The sequence below is a fragment of the Aotus nancymaae genome, unplaced genomic scaffold, assembly GCF_030222135.1.
Source record: "Aotus nancymaae isolate 86718 unplaced genomic scaffold, 86718_ANA_hifiasm-v0.15.2.pri h1tg000030l, whole genome shotgun sequence".
NCBI classification, from domain to species: domain Eukaryota; kingdom Metazoa; phylum Chordata; class Mammalia; order Primates; family Aotidae; genus Aotus; species Aotus nancymaae.
In genome coordinates this window covers 16,809,924-16,832,495 of record NW_026988443.1, presented here as the reverse complement: position 1 = coordinate 16,832,495, position 22,572 = coordinate 16,809,924, and the positions used below count along the sequence as shown (strand labels likewise).

At 36.3% G+C, this 22,572-nt stretch overlaps 1 protein-coding gene across 3 annotated transcripts in view; it reads left to right on the top strand.

The window, feature by feature from the left end:
* The window catches only part of CDH8 (cadherin 8), a 382,992-nt gene that overhangs the window by 164,375 nt on the left and 196,045 nt on the right, over positions 1-22,572 (top strand). The window lies entirely within an intron of this gene.

The window sequence follows — 22,572 nt, the reverse complement described above, 5'->3', positions numbered from 1 at the left end:
TAAAAGAAAAATTGTGTGAATGGATAAAATACTCGGCTTGGCATGTGATATTTCCATAAATGGCAGTTTTGCCTAACTGTGAGGCATTCACTATGTGTCATAGTTTACCCTGATTTACCTTAGTCAGTATGCTGCTTCTGAATTCTCTGAGCATTAACAAACATCAATGTGTATCTTCCTTTCTGATGTATTTGCTTAGGATAAATTTTCAGAATTAAGCTAATTAGTCTGTTTAAAACAAAAGATTGATTATTCTATTACCTTTACTTGTAGGCAATATCTTTATCCTTTATTTCTATGACCCCTACCCTCTCTTTCATGGTTACTTTTTAATTGACTCTCCAAAATTTACATCTCATTTCTGCCTTTTCCTATGAGTTCCAGGCCTGTACCTCAAACAGCTTATGTGACATGGGCGTATGAGACTGAGGTAACTTTGCAGCAATCAGCACATTTAACACTGATTATATCAGTTGTTTATTGCTGTGTAGCAATACCACCAAAAACTTTATGGCTATTAACAACACACACTTATTATCTCATGGTTTACATAGGTTAGGAATCCATTCAGAAGGTCTGTAAGTCTTCTGCTTCGGGCTCTCATGGGCTGCAATCAAAGTTTCATCCAGGGATGAGGTCTCATCTGAGACTTACTGGGGAAGAATCCAATTTTAAGGTCTCCTGGCTGTTGGCAGCATTTTGATCTTAGTTGGTTGTTGGTCTCAATTCCTTGTTCACTGTGTTGAGTGGCCACCCTACACACTTTGCTTCATGGCCTTTCCATCTGGCAGTTTTCTTGTTCTATAATAAGAAAACTTCCTTCTTCACAGTCAGCAAGAGAGAGAGTCTCTGGTGTGATTGATACAATCTCATGTAATGTAATCATGTCCATACAATTACATTAAACCTATCCCCTTGCTGAATTTTATGGATTTAAAGCATGTCACAGGTCTGGTCCTTCTTGATCCACTCACCTCTGGTTCCACAGTAGCAAAAGTGGTATTTTCAAAACATGGTTTTCAACATAGCATCTCCATCAACAACTTCCTGTTGCTCTTAGGAATAAATGTGGATGGATATGAATCATTTTATTATAAACACAAGCCGCCTTCTACTTTTCAACTGTAATGTCATTTCTCACCATCTGAGGGCTAAAAACTATTTCATTTCACTTGGACTTCTGTCCACCCTCCATACTGCTCTTTCACATTCTTCATTGATCTGTTGTAGTGCATCTTTTGATCTTGATAAGTTGCTGTTTAATGAGCTTCAGTGTTTCTCCTTTGCTTTCTGGATATTGTTCAAAATTCACAACGTGGCCGATAATGCTCGGCATGCATAACTCATGCCAGCATCCTCACATCTTATCACTGCCTCATAGATTTCCTTTCTGTCCCTCAAGTGTGAAGGCTTCAGAGCTTCCATACATGCAACTGACGTTGCCTAGACAACTGTAACTCCTATTCACGCTTCCAGCTTCAGATTATCATAGCTTACTCGAGGTCTGTTAAAACTTCATATTGTTCTGAATTTTCCTTCATACAATTAATTGATTAATTAATTACTATGTTGCTATTTGTACTTGCCCATAACTCTCTGTAGGTGAAGCTTGTGCTTGTATTATTCCTTGTTGTTTTTCAGGGCCTGTCACAGGACTGGCTGGATGCACAGCAGACATCTCAGCAAATATGTAGTAGATGACAGGAAGGTAGAACTAAGAAAATGAGCAACGTTCTCTGTGAAGATTTCAACTGCAGTTAGGAAACAGGGAAAAGAAATGCCTGCCATTAGGTCAGGTAGGCTGGAAGAGGCTCAGCAATGACCAGAGCACAGAACAATTTGTGAGGATGATGACAGGGAACAGTTGCAACTGATAGCATTCACGGAACCCAGTGCTGAAGACAATTTCAGTGTCTTACATGATGCAATGTGGTGTTGGAGTGTTAACCAGATCTGCATTGCCTTCCAGAGTGACAAGGTTGCTGATCCTGAGATGTGACAAATAGGGTATTTCTCCTAGATGATGTATCTTCAGTCTTTCTACATGAACCAAACTGATTCAGAAATGAAGAAAGTGCTATCTGTTTAATTGTTCATGGCCTTTTTTACTTGTTTTTCTTTAAATATCCAAATGTCTCCTTGCTACTTAAGAGAAATTCACCTTAAACAAGAACATTCTTTGACTTGATGATTCAATATAAGTAAAATTTATTTATCATTCTATTTAATTTTTTATCATCAGAGGTAAGACCATAATGGAAAGCATGAAAATGATAACTTAGCAGCCAGTCTAACTTCAAGGAAACCCATTTGTGTGGGATTTAGGCAATGAAATATGAGATTCATATCTTTTATTTTCTCATGGCTTTATAAACTTAGGCAGAACATGGGGGCAAATAAGTGAATCTTACTCAGAGAGAAAGGATCAAATCTTCAAGTAATAGCTTAAAATAGCCTTTTGTAAAATATAATTTATTGCTTAACATGGTGTGTTAAATGAAAACTCACGTGAGGCAGCAGATAGCATGTGGTCTGGAGAGTGACTTGTGGATCATGGAGGCCACTCATTAAACATGCAAATTCAGCTGTGTAAATTTTCTTCTCTGTACATCCTACTTCTTATCTTAATTTTTTAATTGTTTAAGTTAGAGAACTCATGTGACTGCAGCAAATGACACCTAGTAGATATCCAATAAGTGTTAGTCCATAAATAATAATATAAGGTATAAAATACTCAGGCTAGTGTCTTCTGTAGTAGGTCCTCAGTAAATCTATATCATTATCATTATCAACGTCATTACTCCTACTAAGGAGTACAACACTGGGCAGTTTCATCCTATTTTATTTCTATAAAAAGCCTAACAGGAAGTTTTGTTTTCTTTTGTTTTTACTAAGAAAATGCAGTTAAGTAACTGTCTTGAGAGTCTCATAATAAATATGTAGTCAGGCTGAGTTTTGACTCTCTTAATTCTTACCATAAGCCCTTTCATCGAACAAAATCATGATGCTATACCTCCAGGTGGAGCACACAATTGCCTGTTAAATATATGAATTATTTTTTCAAGATCACAACCAGTTTCAAGGTAGGCATGACTCCATTCATTTCTCATTCACTCACATCAGACTAAAGCCTGTGAAACTATGTTAAAATACCTTAAGCCAGGTGAAGAAATCCAAAGTGCTCCTTCTATTTGGGCATAACTTATCCAAGGCAATTATTGGCCATCTTATTCAGGATCTCTTTAGCAAGGATGGAAAATGAAATTCATTACTCGGTTTTCTATTGTTCTCTAACACTTCACAGCTAAACACTCAAAAAAATATTCAAAGAGATGTTCAGACTCTTCTAATACTTGTCTAGATGATCAGTTCTATGAAGACAAGACCGTTACTCATACATTTTTGGTATGGTGTTTGCAGAAGTAATGTGCACAGAGCAACCACTAATACATGTTTCCTCTTGTGTGCAATTTGTCAACTATGACAAAGTTAAACTTATGAAAGCTTCATTCGAGTTCCCTTTCTTTTTAGTTTTTAACTTACTGTTTATGAATGTGAGCTACTGAAGGTTCCAAAAATATTTCCCTTTAATCCTTGAAGGAAGAAAAATTCTCTAATATTTTTCCCTCTTGCATTCATTTTCTCTTTCTCTCTTTCATACACAGACACACACACATTCTCTCTTTCCATTTTCTCTTATTTCTATATGTTGCAATATATGAGTGTTTGTGTGTGAATTTGTGTGACATATACTGTCTAAGTTGGAAAGAAAATGTTGATTTCTTTCCAAATCAAAGAGAAAAATGTGTAGAGGCTGGAACTACCACAAAAATAGCTGCCTTGACTCACAATATCTCTACTCTGAAATATAAATTTTATCCTGAAGGGAATTCTCTTTTCTGTCTCAAGTAGGCTTCTCTCCATATATACACACATAATGAAATATGTGCAAGTTCTAAAGTCTTCATAGGAACATGAAAGATCATTAATCTTGTATTATCTTGGCAAAAATGAGGATGAGAAATTATTTATATTGTGGGCTCTGATTCAAGGTAATTCGAGTTCCAAAGGATTGAATTCCAGCAAATGCCTAGGAAGCTTCTTCTTATTATTATTTTTCTTTCAAGAATTCCTTATTACCCCATTTATTTTCTTATTAATTTGTCAGTTCCAAGTATAATATACAGCATTTAATAGTCTCATTCTGAGATGATGAAACAGTTTCTTTATGGTGATGTTTAAAGTAATTGTGTTTGATTTCAATGGGTTTTATGAATGTAGAGGTCTCTGTAAAAAGAAAAAACATCATGCTGGTAACACAGAATGAGGTTAAACGAAATTATACCTAATGTGTTTGTACAGTTATTTCACAAGTATCTTTGAGGATTTTTTAAACTCTGCATGAGATTTTCATATATTGTATAATAATATCTTTATTCTCAATGGGTTCTCCATGATGATACAGTGAAGTGGGTAAAGCAAGTAAGTAAATTAGACTCAGAGATTTAGTGACTTGCTTTAAATCTGTCATTTCTATCTCTTATTGACTATAAGACCCACATATGCTGATCCCTATGCCAAATGTGCTTTCCATTAAATCTAGGATAATGCTTAGAGTAGAAATAAGGGAGAAAGGACAGACACAAATGGAAAGTTGAGATTAATTTGTTCTTAGTGGTTGTTCAATAAATATTCATTTAATGAGGAGAGAGCATCATTACTGTAAGAATGCATGAGTAAGAGGATTCTTTTGTTTGGTCAGTATTTCATAGTGCTTGTTTCTTCTTTTGCCTCCTGAACAAGACTGGGAAGAGAAATGAGCTAAACTCAAGCAAGTAGAGGCCTTTCTCCTCATAATGGATTAAGGCATGCTTAGACCTAGTTTCCAAGGATATTTGAAAACTGTCATGCCAGCAAATGTCGAGGGGTCTTGGTATTAGTCATTCAAAGCTCTGAAGTATGAGTGCCTTTCATAATGAATGGAAAGGAGGAAGTTGACTTCAAGAACCAGAAGCCTTTTAATTGAATATGGAGGACTAGGGAAACAGCAACTCTCAGCTGTTAAGGGATTTGTGAAATTGTCTGCCTGGAAATTGATGCTTATTTGATTCTTACTCAGAATTTCACAAAGTACATATTTATAATGACTATGCTTACAATATATAATTTTGGATAAAAAGTACAATTAGCTTGAAGACTATGTTGTATTCTATACTTCTTAATTTACCAACCTAAAAAAAAAAAAAACTAACTCTTCTAGTCACAATATCTTACTATTTGGTAGCAAGATACCATAATTATGGAAAGCACTGGATGGAAACAGGGCGATTTATGAGTTATATGCTTACTGATAATTTCACAATGTTCACATATTAAAAGGCTAAAATGCATACCTGGAAGTACACCTGGTATAGTACTTTCTATGCACCTTGAAGCATAAATAGGATAGGAAAACTTTTCAGTCAAATTTTCTATAAAATTAGAAATTTTGTAATTACCTTACCTCACTGAGAAGGTTGTAAAGTTATAAAAAGAAGTGAAAGCATTATATAACACATTATATTCATGGCTCCATTTTAGGTCATAGCTACCTATGTTGATTTGATATAATAGTCCTGTTCTTGTTCATGTAATGCATTGGTTCTTCAACTTCAGTGTATGTCAGAATTACCTGGAGGACCAATTAAAGTGTAGCTTCTGGGTCTCTCCTTCAGAGTTTATAATTCAGGTGACGTTCATGTTGCTGGTCTGGAGACCACACTTGGAAAACCACTTGCTTGGTGACTCATTGTAATACTCTATTTTTCTACATGGAGTCCATGGTAGTATTCCAGAGGATTCTAAAAACAGTAAGAGCCATGATACAAACTCCTGAGGTGTTAGTGGAACATTTGCAAAGCTATTTTATGTGAAAAAAAAAGTAATGTTGATATATTAGGGAATTAAATGCAGAAGTGGCATGATATATTCTGGGAAAAATGCAAGACCTCAAAGTTGTTCCAAATTTATCATTGTCTGCTTCTCCCTGAGAAATGTGTCATCTAACAGGACTTCCTAACTTGCTAGAGCTTTTCAAATGTTTTCACCAAAGATTTTTAAAATTAGAAGCTCTGTCATGGTAAGTTTTATGCCTATTTGACTAATCTTGAATCCCCAGATTCTAGCACTCTGTCTTGCAAAAACAGAGCCTCAAAAATCTATGTGGTCTTAGGAAAGATTCCTTTTGTTTGACCTCTCTGTATCTATTAGATTGGTGCAAAAGTAATTGTATTTTTTGCCATTGAAAGTAATGGTAAAGACCACAATTGCTTTTGCACCAACCTAATAGTTGCCTCAAATTGGGCCTATTGTATTGATACATTTAGAGATTATATTTGAAAATATTTACTGAATACAGATGCTTATGCCTTACATAGGATTACATCTCAATAAACTTATAGTAAGTTTGAAAATATCATAAGTAGAAAACGTATTTAATATACCTAACCTACCATACCTAACATCATAACTCAGCCTAGCCTACCTTCAGTATGTTCAGAACTCTTTTTTATAGTGTTTGAAATTATATTTTTATTTAAAACTTTTTTGTGTGGGTACATAGTAGGTATATATATTTTGGGTATATATGAGATGAAAACTCTTATATTAGCCTACAGTTGGGCAAAATCATCTGGCAGTACAGGGCACTGTAGAGTGTTGGTGTTTGTTTGTTTTTGAGACAGAGTCCCACTCTGCCACACAGGCTGGAGTGCAATGGTGTGATCTCAGCTCACTGCAACCTTCACCTCCCAGGTTCAAGTTATTCTCCTGCCTTAGCCTCCTGAGTAGCTGGGATTACAGGTACACGCCACCACACTGGAATAATTTTTGTATTTTTAGTAGAGATGGGGTTTCACCGTGTTGGCCAAGTTGATCTCTAACTCCTGACCTCAGGTAATCCACCCTCCTTGGCCTCCCAGAGTGTTGGGATTACAGGTGTGAGCTACTGCGCCTGGTTGTTTAGCTTCACAATGACATGATTGGCTGGGAGCTGCTGGTCACTCCCTCGACCAAGCATTGAAAAAGAGTGTTATATTACATATCACTAGCTCAGGAAAAAATCAAAATTCAAAAATGGAAATGGTTTATACTGACTGCAGATCATTTTCCCACCATCATAAAAGTCAAAATATCATAAGTTGATCCATCATAAGTCAGGGACTGTCTGTAGAGTAAACATATTCAGACCTTACTCTGTGCCACATAAGTATTTAATTACTAGTTAATTAGTAATGTTAATTATTTCAAGTTGATGTATATTATTCTATGTTAAGTTCTTCATGTAGGGGGACTAGGAATCTTTATATTGAACCAGCTTACAGTGTGCTGCTTCATTAAGTAGCCTGTGCGGTCCACAATTTTGAAAACGCTGCTATAGAAGTTTTTACTCTTTTAGAGACAAAGCTACTCTAGGGTATATGCCACCAAATAAAGGTGGGATGGAAAAAATTCAGCCTACTTTAGGCTTATTTATGTAAATTGAGAGTCTACAGGACACAGGTACTTCTCGAAATAATTAACCTTTTTATTCATATAATATCAGCAACTATATTCATCATTTCTATTAATACAGACACATACTCACACAAGACATACCCTAACTAGAGGGAGTTAGAAAAGTACCATAGAAATATTACAAAATATAGGTTTAAATACTTACAAAAAATAAAGTTTAAGCTGTTATCTTTCAGAATCTCCCAGGCTCTTCTGAGTGTTTTTCCATGCTTGACCCCCCCACATCTGTCCTAAATTATAACTGATTGCTCTTTAGAATGCAGGTGCTAATTAACTTCTTAACACTTCTTTGTATCATTCTAAAATCCCAACCTTATCACTTTGGTGCCTTCTAAAGTATCTTTTTGAGTTACATTGTTAAAGAGGTGTATTTCCCATAGTGAGTACGTATTAAACCAAAAATAAAATTCTAAGTCCCCCACAATCATCTCAACGGACCCCTCCTTTTGGCCAAGGGCATTCCAAAGTTAACCTGAAAAAAACTAGTTCAGGCTGTGATGGAAATGGACATGCCTCTTTATGCCGTCCTCCCTTTTTGAGTCACTGTTAGAACAGACTCTTAGTCTTATAAGAAACATTTACAAAGTATTCTCTCTGAAGCCTGCTACCTGAAAGCTTCATCTGCATGATAAAACTTTTGGTCTCTACAACTTAAAGTAATCCAGACATTCCTTTCTATTGATAATAACTCCTTCAACCAATTGCCAATCAGAAAAATTTTAAATCTACCTATGACCTGGAAGCCCTCATTTTGAGTTGTCCCACCTTTCTGGATTGAACCAGTGCAAACTTTACGTGTATTGATTGATGTCTCATGTCTCTGTAAAATGCATAAAACCAAGCTGTACTGCAACCACCTTGGGCACATGTTGTCAGGACCTTGTGAGGCTATCATGGATGTGTCTACTCTTGGCAAATAAACTTTCTAAATTGATTGAGACCTGTTTCAGATACTTTTTTTTTTTTTTTTTTTTTTTTTTTGGAGACAGAGTTTAGCTCTTGTTGCCCAGGCTAGAGTGCAATGGCGTGATCTTGCTCTGTGCAACCTCTGCATCCCAGGTACAAGAGGTTCTCCTGCCTCAACCTCCTGAGTAGCTGGGATTATATGTGCCCACCACCATGCCTGGCTAATTTTTGTATTTTTAATAGAGACAGGGTTTCACCACGTTGGCCAGGCTGGTCTTGAACTCCTGACCTCAAGTGATCTGCCCGCCTCTGCCTCCCAAAGTGCTGGGATTACAGGCATGAGCCACCATGCCTGGCCATAATACTTTTGATTTTCAGTAATTAAAAATTTAAGATGACATAATGCCTTTAAAAGGATGTAAGTATCTTTTCCTCTGTCCTAACTCACAGCTCTTTTCCTTGGGTCAATATGTGAAGTAGACTCCTGTCCTGAACCCCTGAGATTCTAAGTTGCTTTCCATTGAGTCAGACCCAGGATTTGCATTGTAAACACAGGTCTTCAGGGGATTCTAGTCCTGGTGGAGAAACAATTCATGCAGAGCAGAGTTTGTCTCACACTGGATGGATATACTGCTCTGTTTTCTGATACATTGTGCTTTGTTTGATGGTTTCAAAATACGGACAGTGGGTATCTCCACATTTTGGTTTTCAGGTGACTACTGATTTCTGTGGTTTTTGTTTTGTTGTGTGTGTGTGTGTGTGTGTTATAAAGAACAATAGAGCATAGCAGTTAAATACATGTAATTTACTGTTAGTCAGAACTAGCTTCTGGCTACAGACCCCACATCTGTTGATTATTGGGCTCAGACTGGTGGCCTCAACATTTTAGCTTTTTGTTGTTGTGGTTTTTAACAATGAATGTGTCCTCATATTTCCTTTTGGTTGTTTTCACTTTATGTATCCTGTTTTATGTTCAGCTTTAAAATATTAATTACTATTATTGTAAACATAATGATGTTCTAAATGCTTCTTAAATATTTATTTGTCACATCAGAATCTAACATGAAAACAGTTGCCCATATTTGAATTTTCTCTTTAAGATCCTTAGCTAGGCTGGGCAGAGTAGCTCATATCTGCAATCTCAGCACTTTGGAAGGCCAAGGTGAGAGGATTGCTTGTGTCCAGGAGTTCAAGACCAGATCCTGTCTCTAATAAAATAAAATAAAAAAAAAGCCTGCCATGGTGGCACACATCTATAGTCCTAGCTACTTGGGAAATTGAGGTGGGAGGATTGCTTGGACCTGGGAGGTCAAGGCTGCAGTAAGTTGTGATGATACCACTGCACTCAACTTGGGTGACAGAGTGAGATGCTGTCTCTGAAAGAAGAAAAAGATACTTACCATATTAGCATGTGTGTGGGGGTGGGAGGGTGTATTTTCCTGGCTATACTAACTATTGGGGTGCTTGCTCTTATAATTATGCCATAAGTGTCTATACAAAAAAAATACATCTGTAATTGAATAGATGAATGAATTAAAAATAGACATTTATTGAGTACCTATTTATGCATATCCTTTTTTAGAAATCTGACAGTGATCTGAATATGATTTAGTCTAAGTCTAAATAAGATAATTATATCAAGTAAATAAGTACTTGTACCAGAAACATAGAAATTCCTTTATATTTGGTGGTAATTATTAGTATTCTAGTTATAGACTAAACTTTGACAGTAAAACAGGCAATTGACAATGGATTAGAAAAGGAGGTTCAAATGATGTGACACACTCTTGAAATTTAGTGAGTTTCAGCGTAAAAAACCCCAACCACAGTGGGAGCGTGTTGTCAGGACCTCTGGAGGCTGTGTCACGGGCATGCTCTTAACCTTGGCAAAATATTGATCGAGACCTGTGTCAGATACTTTCCGTTTACAGTAATGAAAAACTTGAAATAACATATCACTTTTGGGGAAATCCTTATCTTTGAAAGAGAGACATTTGTGAATTCTTTGTTTAATGATTATCCTGATTTCTAATTATTTTCTTGGAAAATATGGAAAACTCCTCAAGGTAGCTTATCTTCCTGTATGAAATGCTGTTTTGAAAACATATCCCTGGAGAATTTAAAAACAAGGAAAGCTCAGATTCCACTGTTTTTAGACATTTCCCGATGCTCCTCACTTCACACATTTACAATCAAACATGTACAAAATACTTGCTGCTGCATTTTTCTTTCCGCCTGGAGAACAGCTGTAAAGATATTAATTGTGCTTCAGTTATAAATGGATTGCCAAAAGGGACAGAACGGGTTGTGTATCTCATCAGCATGCCCTGTCTGGTATAAATAATGAGACAAGAACTTGGTAAATTGGAAATTTGTGATAAAAACAAGACGTGATATGATGAAGTCCCACCAGTTCTTTCTTCTAGATACATCGATTTTTAAGGCACTCTGCGAGACTGCTAAATCAATGATTGTCTGTCACAAAATGTTGGCTAAAAGGGCTATATTACTGGGGTCAACTACAAATTAGCCCAAAGGGTAAGCATAAAGGTAGCACAAATGTTAAGAAGAAAAATGTTGCAGATGTTGTAAAATATAGTTTGAAAGGCACAGCTGTTGGAAAATGTATATGGTCTTTTTCTCCTATTCCATCTAAGATTCTTAAATATGGCAACTAGGAAGAATTGAAAAGAGAGGAAACAGAATTGAATTGGGTGCAGAACTTTATTACTTCATTTTTTAAAAAATAATGTCAGAATTTTCTTTGATATTTCCTCAAATTATTCGTGTGTGTCTTTCAAATCTGCTAATTTTTGCTTTTACCTTTCATAAGCACCTAGCAAAGTTGCCATTTCCCAGTATGGCATCATGATTAAAATGTAAAGAAATTAAAAATATATATTTCTAAATGTGTTGTATATATAGATTTGTGTACTTTGAGTTGCATTTCAAATGAAACCCAGTTTTAGAAGAAGTCTTACTTCAATGTAATCAAATTTGAGGATTGGGGTGAAAAAAACAAAACTTACACGTGTATACACGGACACATACATTGTTCATTTACTAGAATAGTCAATGTTGTAAAAGCTCAGACTGCCTTTGAAGTTGGGCTATTCATCATGTCACTTCATCAGGAAGATTTTCTTTACATACCTCCAACTTGCCCTCCACCTTTCCCTAGGAGCAGGTCTCAGGGTCAATCTTCTCTGCACACCCACTACTCCTGCAACATACTTAGCTTACAGTGTAGGCAATAATGTTATTTTTTTCTGTGCTTCTTCCCCTAGTATGCTGTGAGCTAGTTTCCCAACAACCAGGAAGGACCGATATTCATCTTTGGTATTCCAAGACCCAGGAACAGTTTGGTGGCATACAGCAATTGACAAACATGTATAGTATGAGAATAAGAGACTAAGGAAATGAGAATAAAGAGAAAGAAGGATACCAATGAAGAGAAATGAAGGAACATGTTGAATAAATACAGCTTCTATTCAATTTTCTTGCTAACGTTTCATTAGATTACTTAAGAATATGGTCTGCATCATATTCATCAGTACATCTTCAGGGCTAAAAACATAATAAGTTCTTTTATTTCTCTCATCTCACCCTCTCTCCCTCCTCTTTTCATCCTCCCAATTTAAAAGCCTCCAGATGTTGGCAGAACCTTAATCATTCTTTTTAAACCCATTGCTTAGCCTTTCACATATTATTTTGTGTTTGCCAAGATTTTAATTAAGTCACGTAGAGTTTTCAATATATTTTTCAACAACTCTGTCTAGGCATGCACGTACCAAGGTCTCACTACAGATTGAGTCCCCTTATCTGAAAATTCAAAATTTGAAATGCTTCAAAATCTGACACTTTTTGAGTTCTGACATAACCCCAAAAGTGGCACGTTACATACTTGATCTCATGTGATAATGTGATAATGTCCTCAGTTCATTATTTCCTCTATAGGAAGTTTTCAGGAGCTTAAGTAAGAGTTTAATATCATACTAGCCTCTGTTTGGAGCTAATACTGGCTTACGTTTGGAGTGGGTTCAACTCTAAGAAGACAAGGTCATGAGTACTCTTTTAAGAGTAGAGAAAACCCTTACCGTTATTCTTTAATAAATTCAAAACGAGAGTAAGATGAAACAGTAGACATAACACCTAATTCAGAACATCAATAGATCAATGTACTACATTAATTTCTGAATATCTTCCTAAAGAAAATAAGCTATTCATTCTCTTATTTATATATTTGCCCAACAAATATTTCTATGCAAGGCATTTTCTGAAGTGCTAGGGAGAAAAAATAAAAATACTAGTTCATATTCTCTGCACTTGAAGATGTAAAATTCAGAAACATGATAGTGTTTGTATGGGAGTTAAGAGGGCAGATTTGGGAGCATTCTTGTGTGGTTATAAATTCAGGCTTTATTCCTTCCTGTTTGAATTGAGATATTCATAGCAGACTCTCAGAGGCTTGTTGCAAAGATTAAATGAATAAATATTTCATATCAGGTATTGTTCTCAGCACTTGTATAACAAGGACAAGGTAGAATCATGCTTATGATTTGAGCAAAGTGACAGAGCCACGTTATGAAATAACGGGTTAATTCTGGAGGGGAGGATGAGAGGGAAAGTTGAGAGAATAAGAAAGAATATTGTTCCTAAGAAGCTTTTAGTCTAAAAGGGGAAAATCTGTATGCACTGCAATTTATATATAAAAGTAAAGGTGCCCCTAGAGACAATCGAATAAAGTATTTTGAGAGTTCAGAAGAGGGAATGATTCAACTTAGGAATCAACTAAATCTTGAAACTGGGTCAGACTGAGCTACGTGGATAGTTGTGGAATCACAGAAATGGAATGAGTAGTGGGGTAAATAAAGTAGTTGGGAATATTACAAAGTTCTGGGTAATTAGGGCAAAGGACGGTTTAAAACTCTTTACTAACTTCTCATTATCCTAAACTAAGCCCCAAACTGATTAGTCTAATTCATGGGTCTCTTTCTAGATTTGCAGTCCCACCTGTGAACATTGACCTGTGATCATCTTTTTCTGCCTAATTTCAATAGCAATGTCCCCTCATACCAAAAGCTTTGCTTTAATTGTTTATCTGCCCCTCCTGTGTTCTTCAGTACTTCTATGTCACCCACTGCATTTGATCACATCATTTAGTAGCTAATTGTTCCAGTTTGGCTCTCCAGTAGTTTACCCCTTTAGAAAGCAAAAATCTTCTAACTGCAGTTTCTGAAGCTTGACACAGCAAGATCTCAATTTTTTTTAAAAGAACATTAAAACAATGAAGGGCTCAAATAGGAGATTAGCCCAATTTACTTCCATTTTAGTGACATCATTGATATATTATATGTTGTGTCAGTTAGTAAATATTTTTTCTTAAATCTCTTTGAAATCATAGTTCTTGTAATAATTGTGATATTAAACCTGTTTCATCTAAGACTTTCATTCCTCAATAGCTCAATGGCTCAGTGGCTTTTCACTTTGCCACGTTTGAAATTTGGTAGGATTTTGTCTCTCACATTGGAAAAAGGAGGGTAACTCCAGCTACACTATTATCATTTTTTAAAGTCCTGGTTTTTAACTAGAAAAGTAAGCTAATTCTAGAGGAACAAAAAAATGAATAGCTGCTATAATGGTTATATCTCTGTTCTCAAGCATCTTGGTCTTACATTTATTAAATTAAAATAAACTAGCATGCCCTAGAGAGTGCAGCGTTTGTCTCAAAGTTCTCTCACCTATGGAACACTGATTGTAGGTTACTTTTATGGAGCCTCAGAATAAGAATAGGAAGTAGGTGGTACTATTCTATTTTTTTAGATAAAGAAACTGAGTTTTATTGATGTAAAAATATTATCTTGCTGTATGAGAGTGTTAAGTCATGGATGTAGAATATGATCTCAGTCTAACCAAATAATGTCAACAGAAGCATCTGATATACAATTATGTAATATGTATATGTATATATATACACATATACTATGTAATTGTATATAATTATATATGTAGTATGCATATATATACACTATATATGTATACTTTTGACTACATCATGCTGCCTTCTAGAAAATACATTTAATGAAAATTTGCAGTTTCCTACAATACAGAAAAATCAGGTGAAAACCCTGCTAAAGTAAACTTCAAATGCTATTAGGGGAGAAACTCTAGCTTTCTTGCATATTCTTGTACCCTTCACATCTAACTTGCTGCTTGGCATACAGTATATACTATGCAAATAGCCGTTGAATGATTGCATTAATTAGTTCGTTTACTCAAATAGAATGAATTACATTTTTTAAAAAATTGAGACTGGCTTTCACTCTGTCACCCAGCCTGGAGTGCAGTAGCATGATCACGGCTCACTCCAGCCTCGACTTCCCAGGTTCAGGTGATTCTCCCACCTCAGCCTCCCAGGAAGCCGGGACTATAGGTGCATGCCACCACGGCCAACTAATTTTTGTATTTTTGTACAGACAGGGTTTGGCCATGTTGCCCAGGCTAGTCTTGAATTCCTAGGCTCAAGTAATACACCTCTCTCACCCTCCCAAAGTGCTGGAATTTCAGGATGAATGGCATTTCTACCTACTGTAGTTTTCACACGTTATAGAAGGCATATGGGCATCTGTATTGCCAACAGTAACATAGTTTTTCAAGGTCAGTATGGATATCAATCACTACCAGTCTAAAGCATTTATGGTGCTATTTAGTTCTCAAGCATTTACAGGATTTTATTCTATAGGTAGCAAATTAGCAAAGGTTTGATTGCTGGGAATAAGCAGCCTATGAAAAGAAAATACTTTTCTTCTGTTGTGTTAGAAATAGAGCCATCCCAATTCCAAAAAGGTGTATTTATTCACATAGAACTGTAAAACAGGCAGCTTATTAGTTTTCACAACCAGGCCTCCAATCGTCATCATTATCTATTTACAAAAACAGTGGGTAGGCTACCATGCTAGCATTGTTTGTGAGGGATACAGAAGGTACTTCTCCCCTGTGCATAGTAAACATGGCTAAGATTCTACAGTTACACATTTTCATATGATATTTTCCATTTCTCTCACCCAATGCGCATTATAGATGTTTGCTGGAATGATGCATCGGTGAATAGAAGACATCTGTATGCTCAAACACATTTTCTAAAGTGTTTAATTGTTTCAGAAAGTTTCAGACTCATTCTAAAAGCACACTGTTAAGTGTACATGGATGTTTCATTAAGTTATAAAATTGTTTGGTTCCCTAAATTCTCTAGAATAAAATATGGAAACTCAATTTTATTTCCCTGGTTTATGTCCCAAATCATGGAGCCAGAGAAATGACAGGATACATTTTGGTGCTGTCCATCCGCCTGACTGCAGTTAAGAATCTGTCTCCGTTCCCATAATAAATTTAATTTGGAGCATGTGGAATTTGGCAGCAACATTTCACTACAGGCTGAGAGTTGGCACGTAAGGAGAACACCCAGTGAGCAGAGAGTAGGCCTTTGCAAAAAAAGAAAGATAGGAAACTAATCATTGAGGATTCCATTGTGTGGTATGTGTCATAAAAGGTTTCTCAAACAAAATGGCAAGCACATGCTGCCTCTGCCTCTAATTCAATTGGCTTTTGTAAATGGCAAGACTGATTGCTCACAAAAGAGAAGGGTTTGATCTTCTGTTACCAGCTTGACATCACACTTGTAGTTAACCAACTGTAATTCATAGCAGAAGTTCCTGGAAGGAATTGGAATCCCTGTCTTCCTGCTTAAAGTTGAACTGTCAGATGGTAATAATTCACTATTTATTTCCCTAGATTTTGGCTGGGGATGAAATAGCCATATCTAGGGTTAAAAAAAGGAGCCTTAATTTTGGCTGATCCGTGTTTAATCAGCCTCCTCCTGCAAAGACACACCTAAGGTGCCCCTTGAGATTTGGATTTTGGCATGTGTATTCTATAATTAGATGGAAAACTGAAAAATACTGGTAGAATTTAGGGAATGTTTCCAACAGGGGGAATTTGTTTGAGGCCCTTCAAGAAAAATGAATGTTGAAGACTGTGGTATCAGTTAGAGATATGCAAAGAAAAATGAATGCATGGGCTGCCTGCACTAATTTCTCAGCTTTTTCCTTAAGCATATCAGGTTGATGCTCTGTTGTAACTTGGTGGAGGAAGCAGTGTGATGGGGAGGGGGTGGAGACAACCAACCAACCAACCAACCAACCAGTCAACCAACACAAAACCTCCAGAAATACGTGACAGGCAAGTACAGAAGTATCCCGGAGCATTTTGCATAAAACTAAGAAATAATGAATTCTGTCTGACACATTTAAAACATCCAGGACCAGAAGCTTCTACTTCTAGTAAGGGATAATTTAAACATCAACAAGTTATGCAGGCTTATGAAATTATTGCTCTGCTATTCAACAACAACCCAAAAAAAGGTTGCCATGGCAACCCCTCTGCCCCCAACACCTATTTGTATTGCACAGTTACTTAGGGGAATTAATAAGGAGGATGAGAGGAGTTGGGTTGAGGGTTTAGTTTTATTAAAATGAATGAAGGCAGTTGCATCATTGCTATGACCTTTTAGGCCAGTGATCTTTCAGATATGTGAATGTTTAAGTAAGACATTTTTAGATGATAATGCCAAACACTTTGTCTGCAGATTGTACATACTGCACTTGGAACAGGATAGCTAGCAGGTCAAATAAAAAGTTTGAAGAGCATAGTAGGAGACTACGAATGCACATTGTTCTGATTTTCAGTTATTCAAAGGTTCTGCCTCTTTATTTTCCACCTGGTATTGGATTGCTGATTTTGTAAAAACGTATTGCAAATGACTCTTTGCAAATGGAATTTGTGTTCTACTCATCATAAGAGTTTTAGCTATTCCAGTGCGCACATTTTTACGCTGCACCAAACCTTTGTTTTCCTGCTCCTGGTGTCAGCACCAGCATTTTTCTTTCTGAATAATGTGCAGAACTGGTGTGCTGACTTGCTCATAAAAAACAGTATAGCCTAGCTAACAGAGCTGCACTACCCAGACCCCAACATCTCATTTTCCCAAAGGCCTTTCATCTTAGTTTGTCAGCAAACTGGAACCTCTACCCTGACAGTGTAGCATCTTTGATGGTTAATTTTGCCTGTAGTTTTGCTGTTATTATGTGGGAAGGGGGAAAAATAATGGGAGGAAACTTTCAGGTGTGGCAACAGGCACATGATACTGTGAGCCTTTTGTCAATTAAAATCCAAGCAGCACATTGGCAAATTTCACTTAAACGAGTGAAACGAACAAATTAAATGCAAAAAAAAAAAAAAAAAAAAAGGTTGCTTAAAGCAAAATTCACCTTGGAATTGATGTGTTCATACTCTGCTTGATACTAGCAGGCTGAATTGTGGTGACAGGGATCATTTTTGTTGACAACAGCTGGAAATACAACAGCTATATTATTATAATTAGGATCAGTATCAAGTTGGATTATAATAGGGGCTTTCTTGGAGAAATGGCACAGTGTCAAATTTATAGTCACTAGCTAAATGAGTCTCTTGTATCCTTGACAAAGGGACAAAAACAGTTCCAAATGAAAACACAAACAGAGAATCCTGGTTGCTATATTTCTTGGGTATTACTCAGGGTCCTATTTATCACACACCAACACTTGCAGCTTTGAAGAAACATTATCCTGCAAGGTTTACACTTTTCAATTTGCCTCTGTGGTCTGCATTCTGCATGTATTTCCATGGAGAAGCGTACATTGCAGCTTGACTAGCAATCTTTTCTGCCGCAAGCAATCTCCTGATAAATGCACCCACAAAACCTACACACACATCTATTCCAGTATATAGGTGCATCAACAGTCTTGAATCACTATTAGGGGAAACATCGTCCTTGACAGAAAGTAGTGCTGCCTTTTCATTTGCAGATGTCTAAAGCTGAAGGATGTGGATTTCCAGGAAGCCAGACATCAAGCAGAAATATTTTGGATGAGAATGAGGGTAAAAGCTTGTCTTAGCTCTGTTGCAGTCCCCAGCCCAGTAGTTCATCTTGGCATGGACTGGGAGATAACGGCATTCATTCAAAATGCCATCCATTCAAATAACACTGAGAAACTTGTACTAAAATGCCATCCATTCAAGTAACATCAAGAAACTTGACGACGTGTCCAGTGCCTAGCCTCCTGCTTAATATATAAGTTTTACACAGAACACTTTTTATTTATAAAATACTTTTTATTTTTGATCTCAGAGCAGTTTTATACCAAAGAGGAAACTGATGTGAGATAGATTGGTATACTGGATGGAAGAATGAGAGACTCTGTGTGTGTGTGTGTGTGTGTGTGTGTGTGTGTGTTTTCTTTTGTTTTACTAACAAATCATTTTCTTTCTAAGCATGTGTATATATTGCTACATTCGAGATTGTCTTTTTGTGTTTTTCCCCAAATTTATTAAAATCTATTATCAAAGCCATTATGCAAAACTACACTTAATTATAAATTAAAGCATTCACTACCATCTAAAATTGTAAAAGTTTAGATTGTTATTTAGTTTTACCCGTATACACACATAATGTAACAATAGTGACAGTAAGCTCCTAGTGTCAATAACTCTTCTGTGCTCTTTGCATACGTTAATCCATTTAATTTTCTCAACAAGCCTACGATGTAACAACAATGCTTACCTTTCTTCTTACAGATCAAGGAATCAAAGCTTGGAAAACCTTTGTTACTTGGCAAAGGACACAGAGCTAGTAAAAATTGGGAATGAAGTATAAAATAAATGTTCTGGTTCAAGACATTTTGACTCCAAATGTATCTTCTCAGCCAATTTTCTGTACTTTAGATGATTACATTTGATCCTCACAGAAAACTTTGAGGTTTGTAGAATTAAAAAAAATGTTTATTTTGCTTATGAAAAACTGAATCACAGACCATGCAGAAGATGGAAACCCAACCCCTAACTCCAGCACCAGTAATAATAACTCGATGGGCTGCCTCTCACAATAAGATCAGATCAACAGAAATAGACATGGTCATCATCAGTCTTGTAAACTCCAGAGAAAATATCCTATCTTCTATTTAACAATAAATAATTTGCATGACTATGGGATATGAGAAAAGAATACTTCACTTAACAAGCAAATCTGAATAGTAGTTCAAAGTAATCAAAATAGAAATCAGTATCTCTAGAGAGAATGGATGAAGTTAAATTTTAAAAAGTTTGATGCACACTACAGGCATTGAAAAGTATTATTTTGCATCAGAATTCCTGGAAAGATGTTTTAAAAATCTATCTCCATTTTATTATTCCATAGATCTGGAAAGAATGTGAAGGATCTGTTTTTCAGAGGGTAAAATCTAATACATAGACATTTAGTACTCACTGGCTTATCACGTTGTTACTTCTGTGATAGGCACCTACATATATTATTTTGCTTAAATCTCACAATAATCTTATTATGTTTTGTAGATTTAAATCTGAGGCTAAGACAGGTTAAAGGATTTGCTCAAAGAAACAGATAAGCGTTTCAGAAGAGGTCAGAACTATTTTATATGCAAAACTGTTAACTCCACACTACTCTGACCAAATGCACCAACCCTGTGCATAAATAAAATGATACTGTTTTTCAGAAAATATTTGGATTTATCTTTTCTCTATGAAGTCATTTCCTACTTTAAGAGTCACCTACCAGAAGGTAATTTTGATAATGACAGGAAGTTTTGACTGTGTTCACTTTTCCTTTTCGATTACCTAGGCAGTCACTGGAACTAAGTTTTCAGATTTATTGACTTACTATCATACTGGAGATTACACTTGACTTATTTTTTTTCTGATAACGTGTTACTTCATAATGGGGAAACATAATTTCTCCTTAAAAAAATCAGTGTAAATACACTAGATTACAAAATACAGCCAAAAATTTGTTACATGGTCTTGTGCATGAAAGAGATCTCTTTCTCATCAGTCTCTGAACTCTGTTAGTTGTTTCAGTAACTCTGGAGTCTTTTTCTTATTATTCATTCTTTTTCTTTAATTTTTGAACTAATTTTGGACTTACAGAAAAGTTGCAAAAATAGTTACTACCTACCCCAGTGTTAGTCTATCTTGTGCTGCTTATAACAAAATACCTAAAACTGGGTAAATAACAAAGAAAAAAAATGGTTTTTTCATAGTTCTGGAGGCCAGGAAGTCCAAAATCAAGGTACAGCATGTGGTGAAGACCTTCTTAGTGTCATCTGGAGGGAAGAAACACTGTGTCCTCATATGATAACAGGCAGAAGGGCAAGAGAGACAAACTCCCTCTGTTAAGCTCTTTTATAAAGTCACCTAATCCCATTTGTAAGGGAGGTGCCCTCACGGCCCAATCACCTCTTAAAGGCCCCACTTCTTATATTGTTATGTTGGCCACACCTGAATTTTGGAGAGGACACATCCAAACCATAGCAACACCTCACTCAGTTTACCTTCAGCTTAACATCTTAGCAAAAATATCAAAACAAGGAAATCAACATTGATATCCACTTCTATTGTCATTACCCAGTGTTAATGTTGTATTCTCTCTTAATTGAACTACCGTTGTAACCTTATAACAAGTCTGGTCTTCTAATCTGTGTCTCTATTTCCAATTAAATCTGGAGGCCCTAACAGAGAGAGTGACCCACAATATGAGTTTTCTCTTTAACTGAAATTTCTTCCCTATTTCCTATGGGGTAAGCCAATGCTCCCCATCTTGGCATTAAAATTCCCCTATATCTTCGTCTTAGCTTGAATATCCAGGCTTAGCTTTGACAACAGACTTTTTCTGTCATGTCACCCTTTTTCTAAATATTTTTTGGCAATTTTATCTCACTATCTACCTTTTACCTAGAAGGTTTTACTTCCAAGTCTTCTGCATCTTATGTAATATTCAAATAGCTACAAATATTATACTCTCATGTGTTCGTTTTTGCTAGCTAGTTGATGAGTTACTTGCATCTGGTGGAATGTGTCACACAAGAGGCATTGAATGCATTTTTTCATAACTGCAAATTTTGTAGAACCTCTGAGTCATCATTCTGAGTAGAAATTCCAATTTTGCAGGACTATCAACTGTTCAACAAATATTATTACTTTTTCACGTATAGTGACTGTAATTCAAAATACTTCCAAAAGATATTATGGACAAGTTCTTGCTAAAGTTCTACCCTATTTCAGTAAACACTGAGATATGCTGCTCTTCCCCCAGTTTCTGAGCATGCTAATTGCTGACTGCTAAATGCCAGTACTTCATGCCACCATTTTGTAGTGTCCTCCTCTGAAAGGATCTGCTTGGACCAAGACCAAGTCTCCATTCTCAGGGGCATCTTGCATGCTATAGCTATTTACTGCTGGAATAGAAAAGCCTGGCCCATTTCCTCTTTGGGCATTCCATCTCTAGAGACCTATGGGGTCCAGTGAGGCCTTTGTTGTCTCTGCATCACATCCCAGATGCTTCTGTCCAAATTTGTCTTTTTCAATCCCCCATAGATACTGGTTAAAAACACTCTCCAATGAAAGCGTAGCAAGAAATCTTTATCTCAGAGTCTACTTCCAAGGAAGCTAATCTGTAACACCTACCTGCTGTTTTTCATCAGGTTAAATCATCAGGTTACCTGTTAAATCATCAGGTACTTTATTCACTCACCTATTTATTCAATGAGTAAATGTATGTTCAATAACTATTATATTTCCAGTACTTGCTGGATGAAGACATTGGTCCTGCCCTCACAGCATGTGATTCTTGTTACTACACCAGACTTTTTCATTTTCTCTCCATTTTCAGGGATGCCCAGAACTTTCCATAGTTTCTCACAAGACTTTGCCTTTACTTATGTTTATCTTCTTGTTGGAATTCCTTCCGTGCCCTTCTCCTGGTTAAACTCTACCTTTTTTGAATGATTTAACTGAAAGGCAACCTCTCAGAAAAATGTTCCTGATCACCGTGTCTGTGCTGGACTAAGTGAGGTATCCATAGTTGGTGCTACCGCATTCAGCTGAATTTCTTTTTCTATTTGTTTGTCCCTTCCTCCTCTTATTCCCCACCAACCTGTGAGCTTCTGAGCTTCTTGACTGTAAAGATTTGTTGTTGTTGTGTGTGTGTGTGTGTGTGTATGTGTG